Below are 12,726 nucleotides of genomic sequence, written 5' to 3' on the forward strand. Positions count from 1 at the left end.
CCGACCGCACGGGGGTGTCACTTGATCCAGCGGCAGGCAGAGGAGCCCATATCCAGCCCTGCGCCACCTGCCTCCCAGTAGGCTCAGTTCTCTCAATTCCGGTGAGGAACAGCTGTATCCCATAGGCAAACTGCACCTCTCTCATTGGGTACTCTTAGCTGGAACAACAAAGACGACATGCAGAGGGGTCCCCGGCTCCAGGAGGCAGTGTCCAGGCAGGCCTTTCGAATCAGTCGCAATATGCCCTGTGCTTTTCCATGGAAAGCTTCAGCTGGAGGGAACATTCTACCTGCTGAGTTGCTGTCTTTCCCTCGTGTTTTCCATCCTCAAGAGGGGTCTCATCCGGCTTTGCTTGATGGTCACAGAGTTTTCACAGTTTGGCCTAAGCTGAGCTGGCCCTGGTGCTGAATCTGTCGATCCGAAACAAAATCGTACTCCTTCGGGGGTACTCTCTAGCAAAACCCAGGAGTTGTTCTGGGTGAGATCCAACCCCCCTTGTAGGCCAGGGTGGACACGACCAGGGCCCTTGGCAGGAGCTGGAAGATGCCCTGATAAACCGGGCACTGAGCAGGCATCCGAGAGTCCTGGAGGAGGCTGGCTCTGCGTAAGAGGACCTCACCGTGGTCATCCGATAGCAGGCCTTTGAGGGCTGGAGGATTCAGGTATCTGGATCACGACTTTCAGCACAAATGCGTCAGGGAGCAGATGGGTGATTACATCCACTGGGGAAGAGTCATTTCTCCCGAGTGTGTTTTAACTCGGGACAACCCAAACCAAACAAATTACTTCTCTAGAACACTGAGCTCCCCAGGGACCTTCCCCCTAGTTTTCACAGTTCCATCCAGAACTTTCACTGCCACATTGGTTTCTCTCTAGAGTTTTTTCTCCTCCAGGCAAGGATCTGAGAACTGAGTTCTGAATGTTTCTAGTGCAGGTATTTCTTTGGGTATGGGTTAGGATATTACAGGAGTTGGGGACTCGAGAGTATGTGTGAAGTATTTTTGCCTATATCCACACACTTTATTTTTGCTACTTATTGGGTTTGCTTTCTTTTATTTTTGAAACAGAAAGCATTTCTAGCTTCATCGGATACAAAGAAAAACATGCTTAAAAGTTTATATCCTGCTCTAAAGTAGCCGTTTATTTTAAGTGATTACAGAGCACTTTATCTATAACCACTGTATGAGGCACCCTCTGCGTGTGTTCTTCTTCTAGGCAGGCTGGGGGCAGAGTTCCTTGTGGGTGAAGCTATTTAAGCCTCCCCATTGCAGAGGGATTTAGGGAAGATGAAGTATTTTCCAGTGAAGTGATATAGTTAGTATTTGTAGCTTTCTGGGGCAGGAAGCGAGGTCTCAACCACCGTCTTTAATGAACATCTATACTCTGGAAAAGGGGGAGCCCCCGGGAGAGATTTGTCTAAGGTCTAAACAGCTCAGCTGCAAGTCCCATGTTCCCCCTCAAAAAGTCACAGAGCTGCATCTCCCCTTGACTCTCTGTCTCTGCCTTTACCGGGACACAGTGTGGAGCAGTCCATAGGGGGCATATGTCGAGCTGCAGCTCTTCTCAGAAGTGCCCATGACGGAGAAACTCAGCCTTCCTTAGGAGACGATGCCGGTGACTAGTGATCATGTTTGCACTGCCTGGATCAAGAAAATGTGTGAGGAGATTTTAAAGATGGCACCTCCTTTCCGGAACGTCACCTTCAGCCTCACCTTTTGCTCACAAAGGGCATAAAAGTTCCTTGCTCCACATGCTCACCATCTTTGTGCACGCCTCTCTGCTGGATTCTTCTCACCGGCCAGACTTAGGGGGAACCTCTGGTAATGGCTCTTTCTTGCACTGGAGCCCGACGACATGAGTTCAACTCCAGGAAGAAGAGGGAGAGCACTGAAACCAACTCCCACATGCTCTGACTCCACATGTAACCTCACGGTATGCACACACACAGGCGCACACACACAGGCACACACACACACAGGCATGTTCGAGCATACTCATGTGTCAGACTTCAACAGCTGCTCACACCACAGCCACACTTGAGAGAAGAGGGAAATGCAAGCATGCTTCATGCTCAGCTAGCTTTCCCTGCTCTTTAACTGTCCAGGGCCCCAAACCAGGGAATGGTGCATTCCACTTTCAGGCTGAGTCTTCCCAAGTCAAGTAATTGAGACAATCCCCAGAGACAAGCCCACAGGCCAACCTGATCTAGAGAAGCCCTCATTCAGACACTCTGACAGTTAAAACTAACCATCGTGCTAAGAATTTCAAAACTGTGACGAAACAGCCAAGATAAGCAACTTAAGGAAGGAAAATATATATTTTGGCTCACAGTCACTAAAGTCCATGGTCAGCTGGCACTACCTCTTTGGTCCCGAAGTGAGACTAAACATCTAGGTGCAGGGTATGTAGAGAGGAAGCAATCTCATCCAGAGCAGCCAGGAAGCATAGAAAGGATCATTCAGTGAAGTTTGAACACTTCAAAGGCCTCCAATGCTGTTCCCTCCAACTCAGCCCCACCTCCTAATTGTGCTACTTCCTCAAAATGTCATCAGATTACAAAGATATGAGTGGATTAACTTTTCTATGATGTCATATCCCCTGTGACCTTACACCCTTCCCAAGCCTCTGCTCTCAAAACTGCTAAAATCAGAACTAAGCCTTCCTTCCACCCATGAACCCTCCTGGGAAGCACTTCCTAATCAAACCATAGAAACAACACATCTCTCTCCCTACTTATGCTTCTCTTCCCACCATAGTTCATTTTCCATCTCTATAGATTCAACCTTAAAATTCCACATAGAAAGTGTGATTATGAGATACTTTTCAATCTGTCTTAGCATGATGTTCCCAAGGCTGTGTTTGTTATGGCAAGTGACAGGATCTTTTTATTCTGAGATGGAATAATATCAACTGTATATCTGAAATAGTTTCTTCTTCTTCTCACTGGTCAGCAGATATTTTGACTGTTTTTACAACCTGGTTGCTGCCACAGTCTGCAGATACATAAGACAGGTCCAGAGATCGAGTGTACCACATGAAAACTATGGTTACTAATACTGTGTTTCATTGGGATTCTCCCACATACAGAGAAATACGCTTTAGGTGCTCTTGCCCAGGAAGAGGAGTGGAGGATGGTTCTGTTAGATCAAGAGCATGTTAGAAGTATGTTGTGTGTCTCAAACATACACAATAAAAATTTTAAAAAGCGAGAAAATGAGATAATATAATGAGAGCACCAACTGTCCTATCTCCTCCATCACAAGTTGCATTTTAATTATATAAAATGTCACCATGGTTTCCATTTCATAGCCCCTGTCAGTTGCCAAGCTCTTTTCCCATACAAATGTTTGGATTCAGTCAAAAGCAGGAAGTCTGCCATGCTTTGATATTTATAGAGGTCCATGGACCTGGATGGGTCGCTAAGTAACAATCAGACAAGATACTGCCGCTACCATGAGGACAATCTGTTTCCTAGATGCCAGTTGGTTGGCCTGTCTGGAGCAGCCAGCGGCTTCCCAGGCCACCTGCCCTGTGCCTTTCCCTTCCTGCCAGGATTCCATGAGCACCCCACCTACTTCCCAACAGCCAGGTGCACAGCAGCCATCGTGGAACAGCCTGGAACCCCAGTGGGATGCCCATCTCAATCAATGGGCTGCAGGTCAGTGCCTGAATGTCCTAAAGAGAGAGCTGACTCAGACAACAACAAACTTTCAAACGTTGATGCTCCCAGTGGCAAGTCTGGAAGTCTCTGTCACCCTGTTCCCAACAGGAAGAAAGGTGACTTTGAGTCAGCTCACTGCTTCCCAGAGGTGGATAAAACGTTGGAGCAGGGCAGTTGAGGGGCCGGAGGAAGAGTGTGGAGGAAGAAGGGGACGCTGAGAGAAGGAAGCAGTCAAATTCCTCTGCTGAATAGTTAATGAAGGATAAGATTACAAAGTTTGACAACATGGATCCCATGTCATGGTGGTCCATTTGCACAGCTTACTGGAACATTCCACTTTCTGAGTGTGCTGAATAGCAAGGAAACGAATTCTCCCTACAGACAGCTTCCCTGACTCAGAAAGCAATGCTGTTTGCTTGAATCTTTAGCCCTGTCCTGTTCCCCGATGGGCTTGGTGAATGGCTAATGCTGCTCTAGGACTCATCTAGGATGATTCTAAGGACTCACCCTGCTCCAAAGAGGAGTAGTTGGTTCTAAGAAGCATTGATTTGACTGAATTAATCCTTTGTTTTACGTAATTGATCATACCGTTTAAGATGCAGGACCCTGCCATTAATCCAATCAGAATGAGAATTAAAGGCCAGCCAATGCTAATAGCAGAGTAGTTAGTGAACCAGGGGGTCCAAGAAAGAGAGATTGGTACCAATTATCTGACCTCTCCTCCTCTCTCTTTGATGTTTTCCCCAACCATGGCAAAATTTTCTTTTAATTACTCTTGATCTATTAGCATAAAAACCATGTTAATGCTAATAAAAACCTCCTGAAATCCTCCCCTGTTTTATGAGAATTAAGTCTAAACCTCTCTGATTTTGTAGGACTACTTCCACAAGGGAATCGCTGTTCTAATTCAGAAATGGAAACTCTTTATTCCTCTAAGTCCTGATCAACTTGTCTGCTTAGTTTCTTAAGTTTTTATCTCATGATAAAGGTTGATGTGCCTATGGGTGTTGAGTTGACTAAACCAGTTCTGACCAGGAGTAGCATAAAGACAGGCACAGTCCTTTTTTACCTCTGTAGTCCCGGGTCCATATTAAAATGTATTTTTCCCATCATATAGGTATATCTGGGGCAGAATGTGTACTAAAACACATAAAGGGGTTATTTATCTCAGTTTGGAAAACATTAGAAAAGGCACACTTAGTCAGACATGAGTACATACCAACCAGGTAGACTCAGGGACTTGGTAACATGGCTGTTGTTCAGGTGAGTTAACCTGCAAGTCAAAATAGCAAGCATCAGAAAAAGGGGAAGAGCCCAGAGTAAAGGTTTTAGATATTAGACAAGTTTTAGCCCCTTGTAAGTCCTCTAACGCTAATTTGGACTGCCCCCAGTCACTATGATTTTTATCAATCATGGGCCGCCAGTCTGGTTAGTTCCTATCCCTATGTAGTACGAGGGCTGAGGTGTTAAGTTTAAATTCCTGGTTAATGGAAATCCACCACCACTGATGTAATAAGCCAATCAATCTGAATCAATAAATCCAGGTTTATTCTGAGCACAGCATTCGTGGGTGGCCCCAAGGGAAGTTGAGGAGAACACAAGTTTGTTCTCTGGGAGGCAGTTTAAATACTCTGTGGGAGTGGTCTTGAGCATCTCTGGGGGGCAATTTAAATACTCTGTGGGAGTGGTCTTGAGCATCTCTGGGGAGGGATCATTATTTGGTGGGCTTTCTCATGGGCAGAGTCTGGACTGAGCTAACTCTGAGGGAAAGGGACTTGGGATGGAGCCCCCACACGAACATTCCAGACTCTAGATATATGGATGCCAGGGGTTGGGATGATGCTTCTACCAAAACATGAGGATCTAAGTATAACCAGCAATCCTGACCAATTTCTGGTTGGGAATGATTAACTAAGCAGTGGACCTTGTCAATAGTGGAAAATGGGGATGGGGATCCCTCTGCTGCCTGGATAGGAAGGTGGGAGTCTGAGCCCCGGATATGTCAAGTGAGATAGTGTCTTTGGAGGAAGAGTTGGTTGGGGCTTTGAAACAGGTAAAAGATTTTTATTAGAACCCAAAGGTCTGGGGACCTTGGGTGGGGAGTTTCTTCTGGATAGTAAATCTATCCTCAGTGTCCCTTCCTGTGGCCTGGAGTCTGATTCCCCAGAATTTCCCTGTTTTACGTAGGTCAGAATATCTTTTAAGAAACTTCTAGACCTTTAATTTTATGGGCATTGAATTATATTTTCTATTGGATATCCCTTAGGATGGGGATACACACACACACACACACACACACACACACACACCCATGTTTTTCAGAAAGCCTTTGCTTCACAACCCCAAATTTTGCTTTGGAAACTCCTTTGTCTTTAGCGACTAGGGCACCTACCTGTAGGCCATGCATAGAATTATAAACTGTGTTTCTATCTCAAAAGATAAATTCCCACAGCTCCCCTTTCTCTAGTACAACCAGACACTTAAAGTGGGCTTCAGTTCAGGGTGGAATATGGGTTACATTTCCCCTGTATTTGTCTTCCTAGGTTCCCAGCTTCAGGCCTGAGGGTGGTGGGAGTTGGACCATGATCCTGACTCATACCCATAGGATGAAACACAAGACTCAGGAGGAGGAAGAGAATAGAAGGGAATAGGTGGGGAATGGATCCTTAATTTTAATGGGTCCATAGTCTGGGAGACTATGCTGGTGGTGTCGCTGGCTTCCACTTTCTTGACCTAGGTGTGGTGGATCCATGGCATAATGCCAGTTATCTTCATGGCTGTAGGTGTGTAGAGAATCACTGTGTATGGTTCTTACCAAGTTGGTTCCAGCACGCCTTTGGCTACATGCTCGACCCAGAGGTGAGAAAGAGGAATCTGGTTGCATTCTCAGAGGACAACTGGGCCTCTCAGATAGCCTTTATGAAGGACGGGGGTAGGGGGCGCTGTAGTGGCTTGAGAAAGGGGTGCTTAGACAGTTCTGCCAATTGTTGGTTTCTGAGCCTGGGAAGCTCTGGGGGAGGTCTTCCAAACGTAACTTCAGAGGGGGTAAATCCCTCCCTACATGGAGAGCAGTGGGCTCAAAGCAATACAAAGGGAAGGAGGTCTGTCCACTCTGCCAGATTCTAATTAGAATGTTTTTAGAGTTTCTTTCAACATCTTGTTTACTCTTTTTACCTCCCCAGAACCCTGAGGACTATCTGCACAATGAAGTTTTCAATCTATGCCAAATGCTTTAACTCATTGAGAGGTTTTGGTTATGAATGCCAGGCCTTTGTTGGACCCCATTGCTAGGGAAAGGTCAAACTGGGGTACCACTTCCTGGAGAAGCTTTTTAGCTACTAGTTAAACAGTTTCAGTCTAGATGGGGGAAAGCATCTACCCACCTGAAAAAGTTGTCTATAAAAACTAGCAAGTACTTATATCCTTAGGTTGAATCTCTGTGAAGTTGGTTTTCCAGAGTTCTCCAGGGTGTTGGTCGGTAAACAGAAACTGCTCGTTCGTTTCCCAGATGCCTAGCCCCAAATAATCACACTGAAACTATATTAATTACAACACTGTTTGACCAATATTTTAGGTGTCTTTCTAGCTAGCTCTTATATTTTAACCCATTTCTTTTATTCTGTGTATCATCATGAGGGCTGTGGCTTACTGGGAAAGGTTCTGGTGTCTGACTCCTTTGGCAGCTACATGGCAGCTCTCTTTTTATAGCTGCCTATACTCTTTTTCTTCTTCTTCCCAAGCCTGTGTACATTTATCCAACACTGTGACCCATTCAGAGGTCATTTTTATCTGAATCTGTCTTTATTGAGTATCTGTAATCATTTTCTGACCAGGAGCGCTTCTTAAAATGCTAAGCGGCATGTCTGGGGCTAAGGCTGCTTTGGCTTTTGGCCCTGCCCAGTCCAACATGGCGGAGGTACGATCATTGCCAGCTCTGTGAACCATGCTCACCACCCCAGCTCCAGGGACACAGTGAGTCTATGCAATTTGTAGCACGCTGCTCACAGATTCCATTTAAATGCAGGACCTCCCAAAAGAACCAGAGTTCATTCTGCCAGCATGAATCAGGAAGCTGTGTAATTTTTTTTTTGCTACTAACACAGAGTCAGGAAGACTTCTCTTAAAAGAGCTGTTCCTCTTCTTGCCCCAGCAAACAGTCTGCCTGAAAAAATGTGGCTACCAAGAAGCTGTGCTTTACTCTGTTCTTTTTGTGTCTAGAACTCCTTCCCAAGCTCTCTCGGTGTTTATGTGGATGTAGTTGCCCCAGCTTGGTGCTCCATTCTGTGGATAGAGACTGTGCATTTGTTTCCTGACCACTCAGACCCAAATAATCACATAGAAATTGTATTAATTGCAACTACTTAGCCTATTAGCTCAGGCTTCTTATTAACTAACTTGTATACCTTAAATTAACTCATTTCTATTAATGTATTGGCACAAGATGTGGTTTACTGGTAAGGGTCTGTCATCTGTCTCCTTTGGCAGCTACATGGCATCTCCTTGACTCCACCTACTCTCTCTATATATCTCTTCCAGACTGACTATATTCTGCCCTGCTATAGGCTGAATCAGCTTCTTTATTAACCAACGGTGATAAAAAACATATTCACAGCATACAGAGGAGAATCCCACGTCACAGGACAGATACCCAAAGACCACTAAGGATGACTGAAATCCAAATTGAGAACCCATATAAAGCCAGCCTGCAACTGCCTAGAGAGAAATACTTCTCACAGAACAGCCTCATATGCATTTTACAGGGACAAAGAACTCAGTAAAACTGCAACCTTGTTAGGGGAAGTAGGGCAAGCAAACAGATTAGCAGAAGCCAAAAACTTGCAGTTATCTGGGGGCATTTTTATCCCAAATTTCTTAAACAGGGTTGGGTACATTCCCTAAGTGGGAGTGGATGGGGTGAGGCTCATATCAAAGATGGCTCCATCTGAGGCACGAAGGAGGTACCTTTGCCCTGTCACAACAGTGATGCCATTTGGTTAAAAATGTAGAACAGAGGTAATGTGACAACAGAATTGTGAGAAATTGCCATCTGGAGACCTTGAGATGGCTGAGCCAGAAAGATGCTTCAAGAAAGTCGGGCATTGGAACTGACAGCGCAGGTGTGTGAGCTCGGCAACCACATCTACTGTGTGACAACGCTGAGATTTGAGGCCAGAGCTGCAAGAAATGGGCAGGGTTACACACTAGAGCCAGTTCCGCCCACAGAGAAACGTTTGTCTCTTTTTGTTTGTTAGAAAGACCCCCCCCCCCAAAAAAAAACTATTCTGGGGATTCAAACAGGCTGATCCAGGGCCCAGAAGCCTCAGACTTACCATGGAAGTTGCAGAGTGCTTCCAAATCGTGGAAGCCATTTAAAATTTAAAATAAGATGGCATTTGATGTGGTTAAACCAGACTTTGAGAAAAATAATGCTCCATGTTGTGAGGGTAAGAAAAGCTGGCGTGGGCTGCCATTCTCATACACCATGAATCAGAATATTCTGAAACAATTTTGTGGGCATAGTTTGGAAACATCTACTAAAAATTCTAAAATTCGTGTCATTCCTTTGCCCTAGCTATTCCATTTTTGCAGTTGCAGAAACGATGCTGTAGAATAACAGATGATACCAAAATGTTCCCACAGTGCAAAAGAGCAAAAGGCCACAAAGGCAGCATGCAGACCACACCCCTTCTGCTTCATTTGTAGGGACTGTGTCTGTACTGGCTTTGTGTGGGTGCAAACAGCTTGCTCTCAAGTCATGTACAGAATAAATTTTAAAAACATAAGAAACACTTATGGCATATTAATAAAAATGTGAATGTCAGAATATAGGATCGAAGAGAAGTCACAAATTCAAAACTGATTTTATAGGCTTTTGTTTTCTATAACTTACGTGGATGTTTGTGTATGTTTGTATGAATGTCTGCACACGTGTGCAAGTGCCTGTGTATCTGGGAGAAGGTATCTTTAGAGCTGACAGGCAGCTGTGAGCTTTTGGATGTGGGTGGTAGGAATCAAACTCTGTTTTTTCTTAAAGCAGAAAATACTCTTAACCACTGAGCCATCTCTTCAGACTCGAGTTTTGTTCTTTGAGACAAAGTCTCATGTAGCTCAAATTGGTTTGAAACTCACATAGCCAAGGAGGGCCTTGAACTACTGACCCCGCCTTTATCTCCTACGTGTTGAGATTACAGGTGTGAACCATCACATCAAGTTTAAAGAAAAAAACAAAATAAAACTTTATCATCTTGTAAAGTGCTGGGGCAGTTGTCCGTTCTTTGAGTCGTGCCCCCTAAGAAAGGCTAGAGGCATAGCAGCTCCCCCAGACTCTTTGTAAACTTCTGCACTCCCTAACTGCTCCCTCGTACAGATCCAGCAGCTGCTAGACCTTGACCCCTTGTGGATCTTTATTCCGATCATCTGCTCTCACGAGAAGTCAATCCCACAGGAAGGTTTGCTGTACAGAGGAGACAGGAGACCGTTAGCCTTCAAAGGGGTCCTTAAGCTTCCAGCTGTGCCACCTTAGCTAACCAGTTCTCTCCAGCCTTCTCCAGAATAGTCTGGGACACACAGAAAGAACTTGGCATCTGTGGGCCTGAGTGAAGAGTTTGGCAGATAGTGGGAAGGTGTAGGGTTCCAGAACCCTGGAAATGTCAGGGGTTTGGAATTGTACCCTGCCTACAGTCTGCATCCCCTCGCCATCCAGCCTGCCCTGGAACTAACTCCCTTGACCACACTCTGCTGCTATCTTACACGGTTTGAGTTTGGTTTGGAATTAGAACTTGTCTGAGTGTTGGAGGGGGATTGCGAAGGGAGATGGTTGTTCTTGGGAAGTCCTGGTGGTCACAGCCCACACAGTCAGGTTGTCCTTGGGAGGTCCTGCTGCTCACAGCCCACACAGTCAGGTTGTCCTTGGGAGGTCCTGCTGGTCACAGCCCACACACTCAGGTTGTGTTTGGGAGGGCACACACTCAGAGCTCTTCTGACTTCCTGGCACTCACCAGGGTTGATGGGACATTTTCCCATGTTCCTGGAGAATTGAAGCGGTCTCCCACAGAGCTTCAAGAACTATCCAATTAGGACCTCAGTTTGACGTAGGTTTTGTTTGTTTGTTTCTGTTTTTTAACCTTCTAACACTCTCATTTCTATGAGCCCTCATTCCTACAGTGAGTTTCTTTGCCTTCATAATAAAGCAAGCCGCTTTCCTCTGGGGCTTCCCTCTCCTTTCAGGGGTTGAATACGAGTTTTTCTTTTCATCAGCCGCCAAAAGAACATGCTGCTTTTATTCTGAAGCAAAACCCCACATAAACACTGCTAATTTCCCATCTTGAGTTTTGCCTGGGAAAAGGACCTGGAGATTGCTCCAGGGTTCAGGGTGTCTGCCACCAGCCTGCCAGCAGTGACCGTCTCTCCCCTGGGGACAGGCACCTGTCTTATTTATGACAAAGGAGGAACAGGTGTATATGAAGGCAGAACGTCTCTCCGGATCACAAGACTGGCAAACACGCCAGGCACCTGTCTACTATGACCTGCAATTATGTCGCCTCCCTGCTAAAGCCACAGCTCGAGGCGTGCCTCTTCTTGCAAAACTCTTTATTTGATCTTGAGGGCCTAGTGAAGCCGCCGAGGAAGAGTTTTCTGTGGTGTGGCTCGCACCTGCCAAGAATACATATTTCATTTCATTTCTAACCCCTTTAAGTGGAGAAAAGGCTGCCCAGTTCCATACCGCAATTCAGAAAGTCGAGAGAGAGAAGCCTCACAATTCATTTCCAGTGCTGGGTGGATTAAGCAATGGCCAGAAGAGAATACTGAAAAATTTTAAGGCTCAGCAGGATTCCCACTCTGCATGCAGAACTACCCAGATTACCTCAGCTGGCTTCCTGTGCCCAGCAACACCCATGTCTACACAGTCCCTGGGCTTATCTGCTGAACCAATCAGCAAATAATCATTGGGGGGGCGGGGGTGGTCTATGCTCACGGTTGTCCTGGACTCTATGGGGGTTTCCCCAGTTCCATCATTCTGACCTCTTTATCTGTTAAAAACAATAAAACCACAGCCTAGCGAGCTGATGCAGAGCCTTTGCCTGGTGATGTCTGATGTTGTCCATCTAATACAGCAAGCATGTTTTGTAACTGTCTCCAGAGGGCACCCTTCCACAGCCACCTCTGCTCTGGTACTGGTAGATAAGGACAATCTAGCCACGGTTCTCCAGAGTGTGCTGTGTGCAAACCTCTGTGGGGGCAGCTTGCTTGCATTAACAGATTCTAATTTCTCGTCAGCTCCAGAGTGCCTCTGCTGCGGATGGGTGGACCTAGAAGAGCATGCTCACGTTGAAGCTGTTGCAAAGACATTGTCACGACACTGTGCAGCATTTACCAAACTGCCACCATAAATCAGAGGTTGTGCCGCTTGCTATAGCTTCCCCTTTAATGAGGACGCCTTGGCCAGAAGCATCTTGCACGAAGGGCAGCACTCCTGAAGTGGCCTTGTGTGTTCGTCTTATTGCTTAATAAAGCAAGCATTTCCCTCCGTTCCTGCTGATGTCACCTCACCGGCTTATAAAGCATCTTGACTGTTAATGCAGTATTAAAGAATTACATTCAAATGAAATTCTATCATGTGCGTTGTGTGTGTTGAGGAGTGTAGGCCATACATCACATATGGAGGCCAGAGAAGACAGGCAGTGCTTTCCTACATTGCTCTCCTCCGTATTCCCCTGAGACAAGATCTCTCATAGAACTCGAGGCTTGCTCTTTTGGCTTTGCTGGCTGGCCAGCCAGTTCTTGGGAGCTATGTGTCACCACACCCGCATGAGTCTCGGGACCCCCATTTCCGGTCAGCCCATACCCTTACCAAATCAGGTTTCCATATCTGAGTTTCTAGAATGTGCTAGGCATTTCTCATGCTACCTCAGTCAACTCTGTGACCACCATGAATAGGTTACTCTCAGGTTCTTGCTGTGAAGATAGAGATCCACCCCACCCACCCCCAAAGAAGTCCAGGAGAGCCTAGGTCATCTTTAGCCAAAGCCCAAGCTGGGGACCTTGGGGAACAGGGCTCCTTCAAC

The sequence above is a fragment of the Microtus oregoni genome, unplaced genomic scaffold, assembly GCF_018167655.1.
Source record: "Microtus oregoni isolate MIOR12 unplaced genomic scaffold, Mior012 000001F_ref0000356, whole genome shotgun sequence".
Taxonomy (NCBI): Eukaryota; Metazoa; Chordata; class Mammalia; order Rodentia; family Cricetidae; genus Microtus; species Microtus oregoni.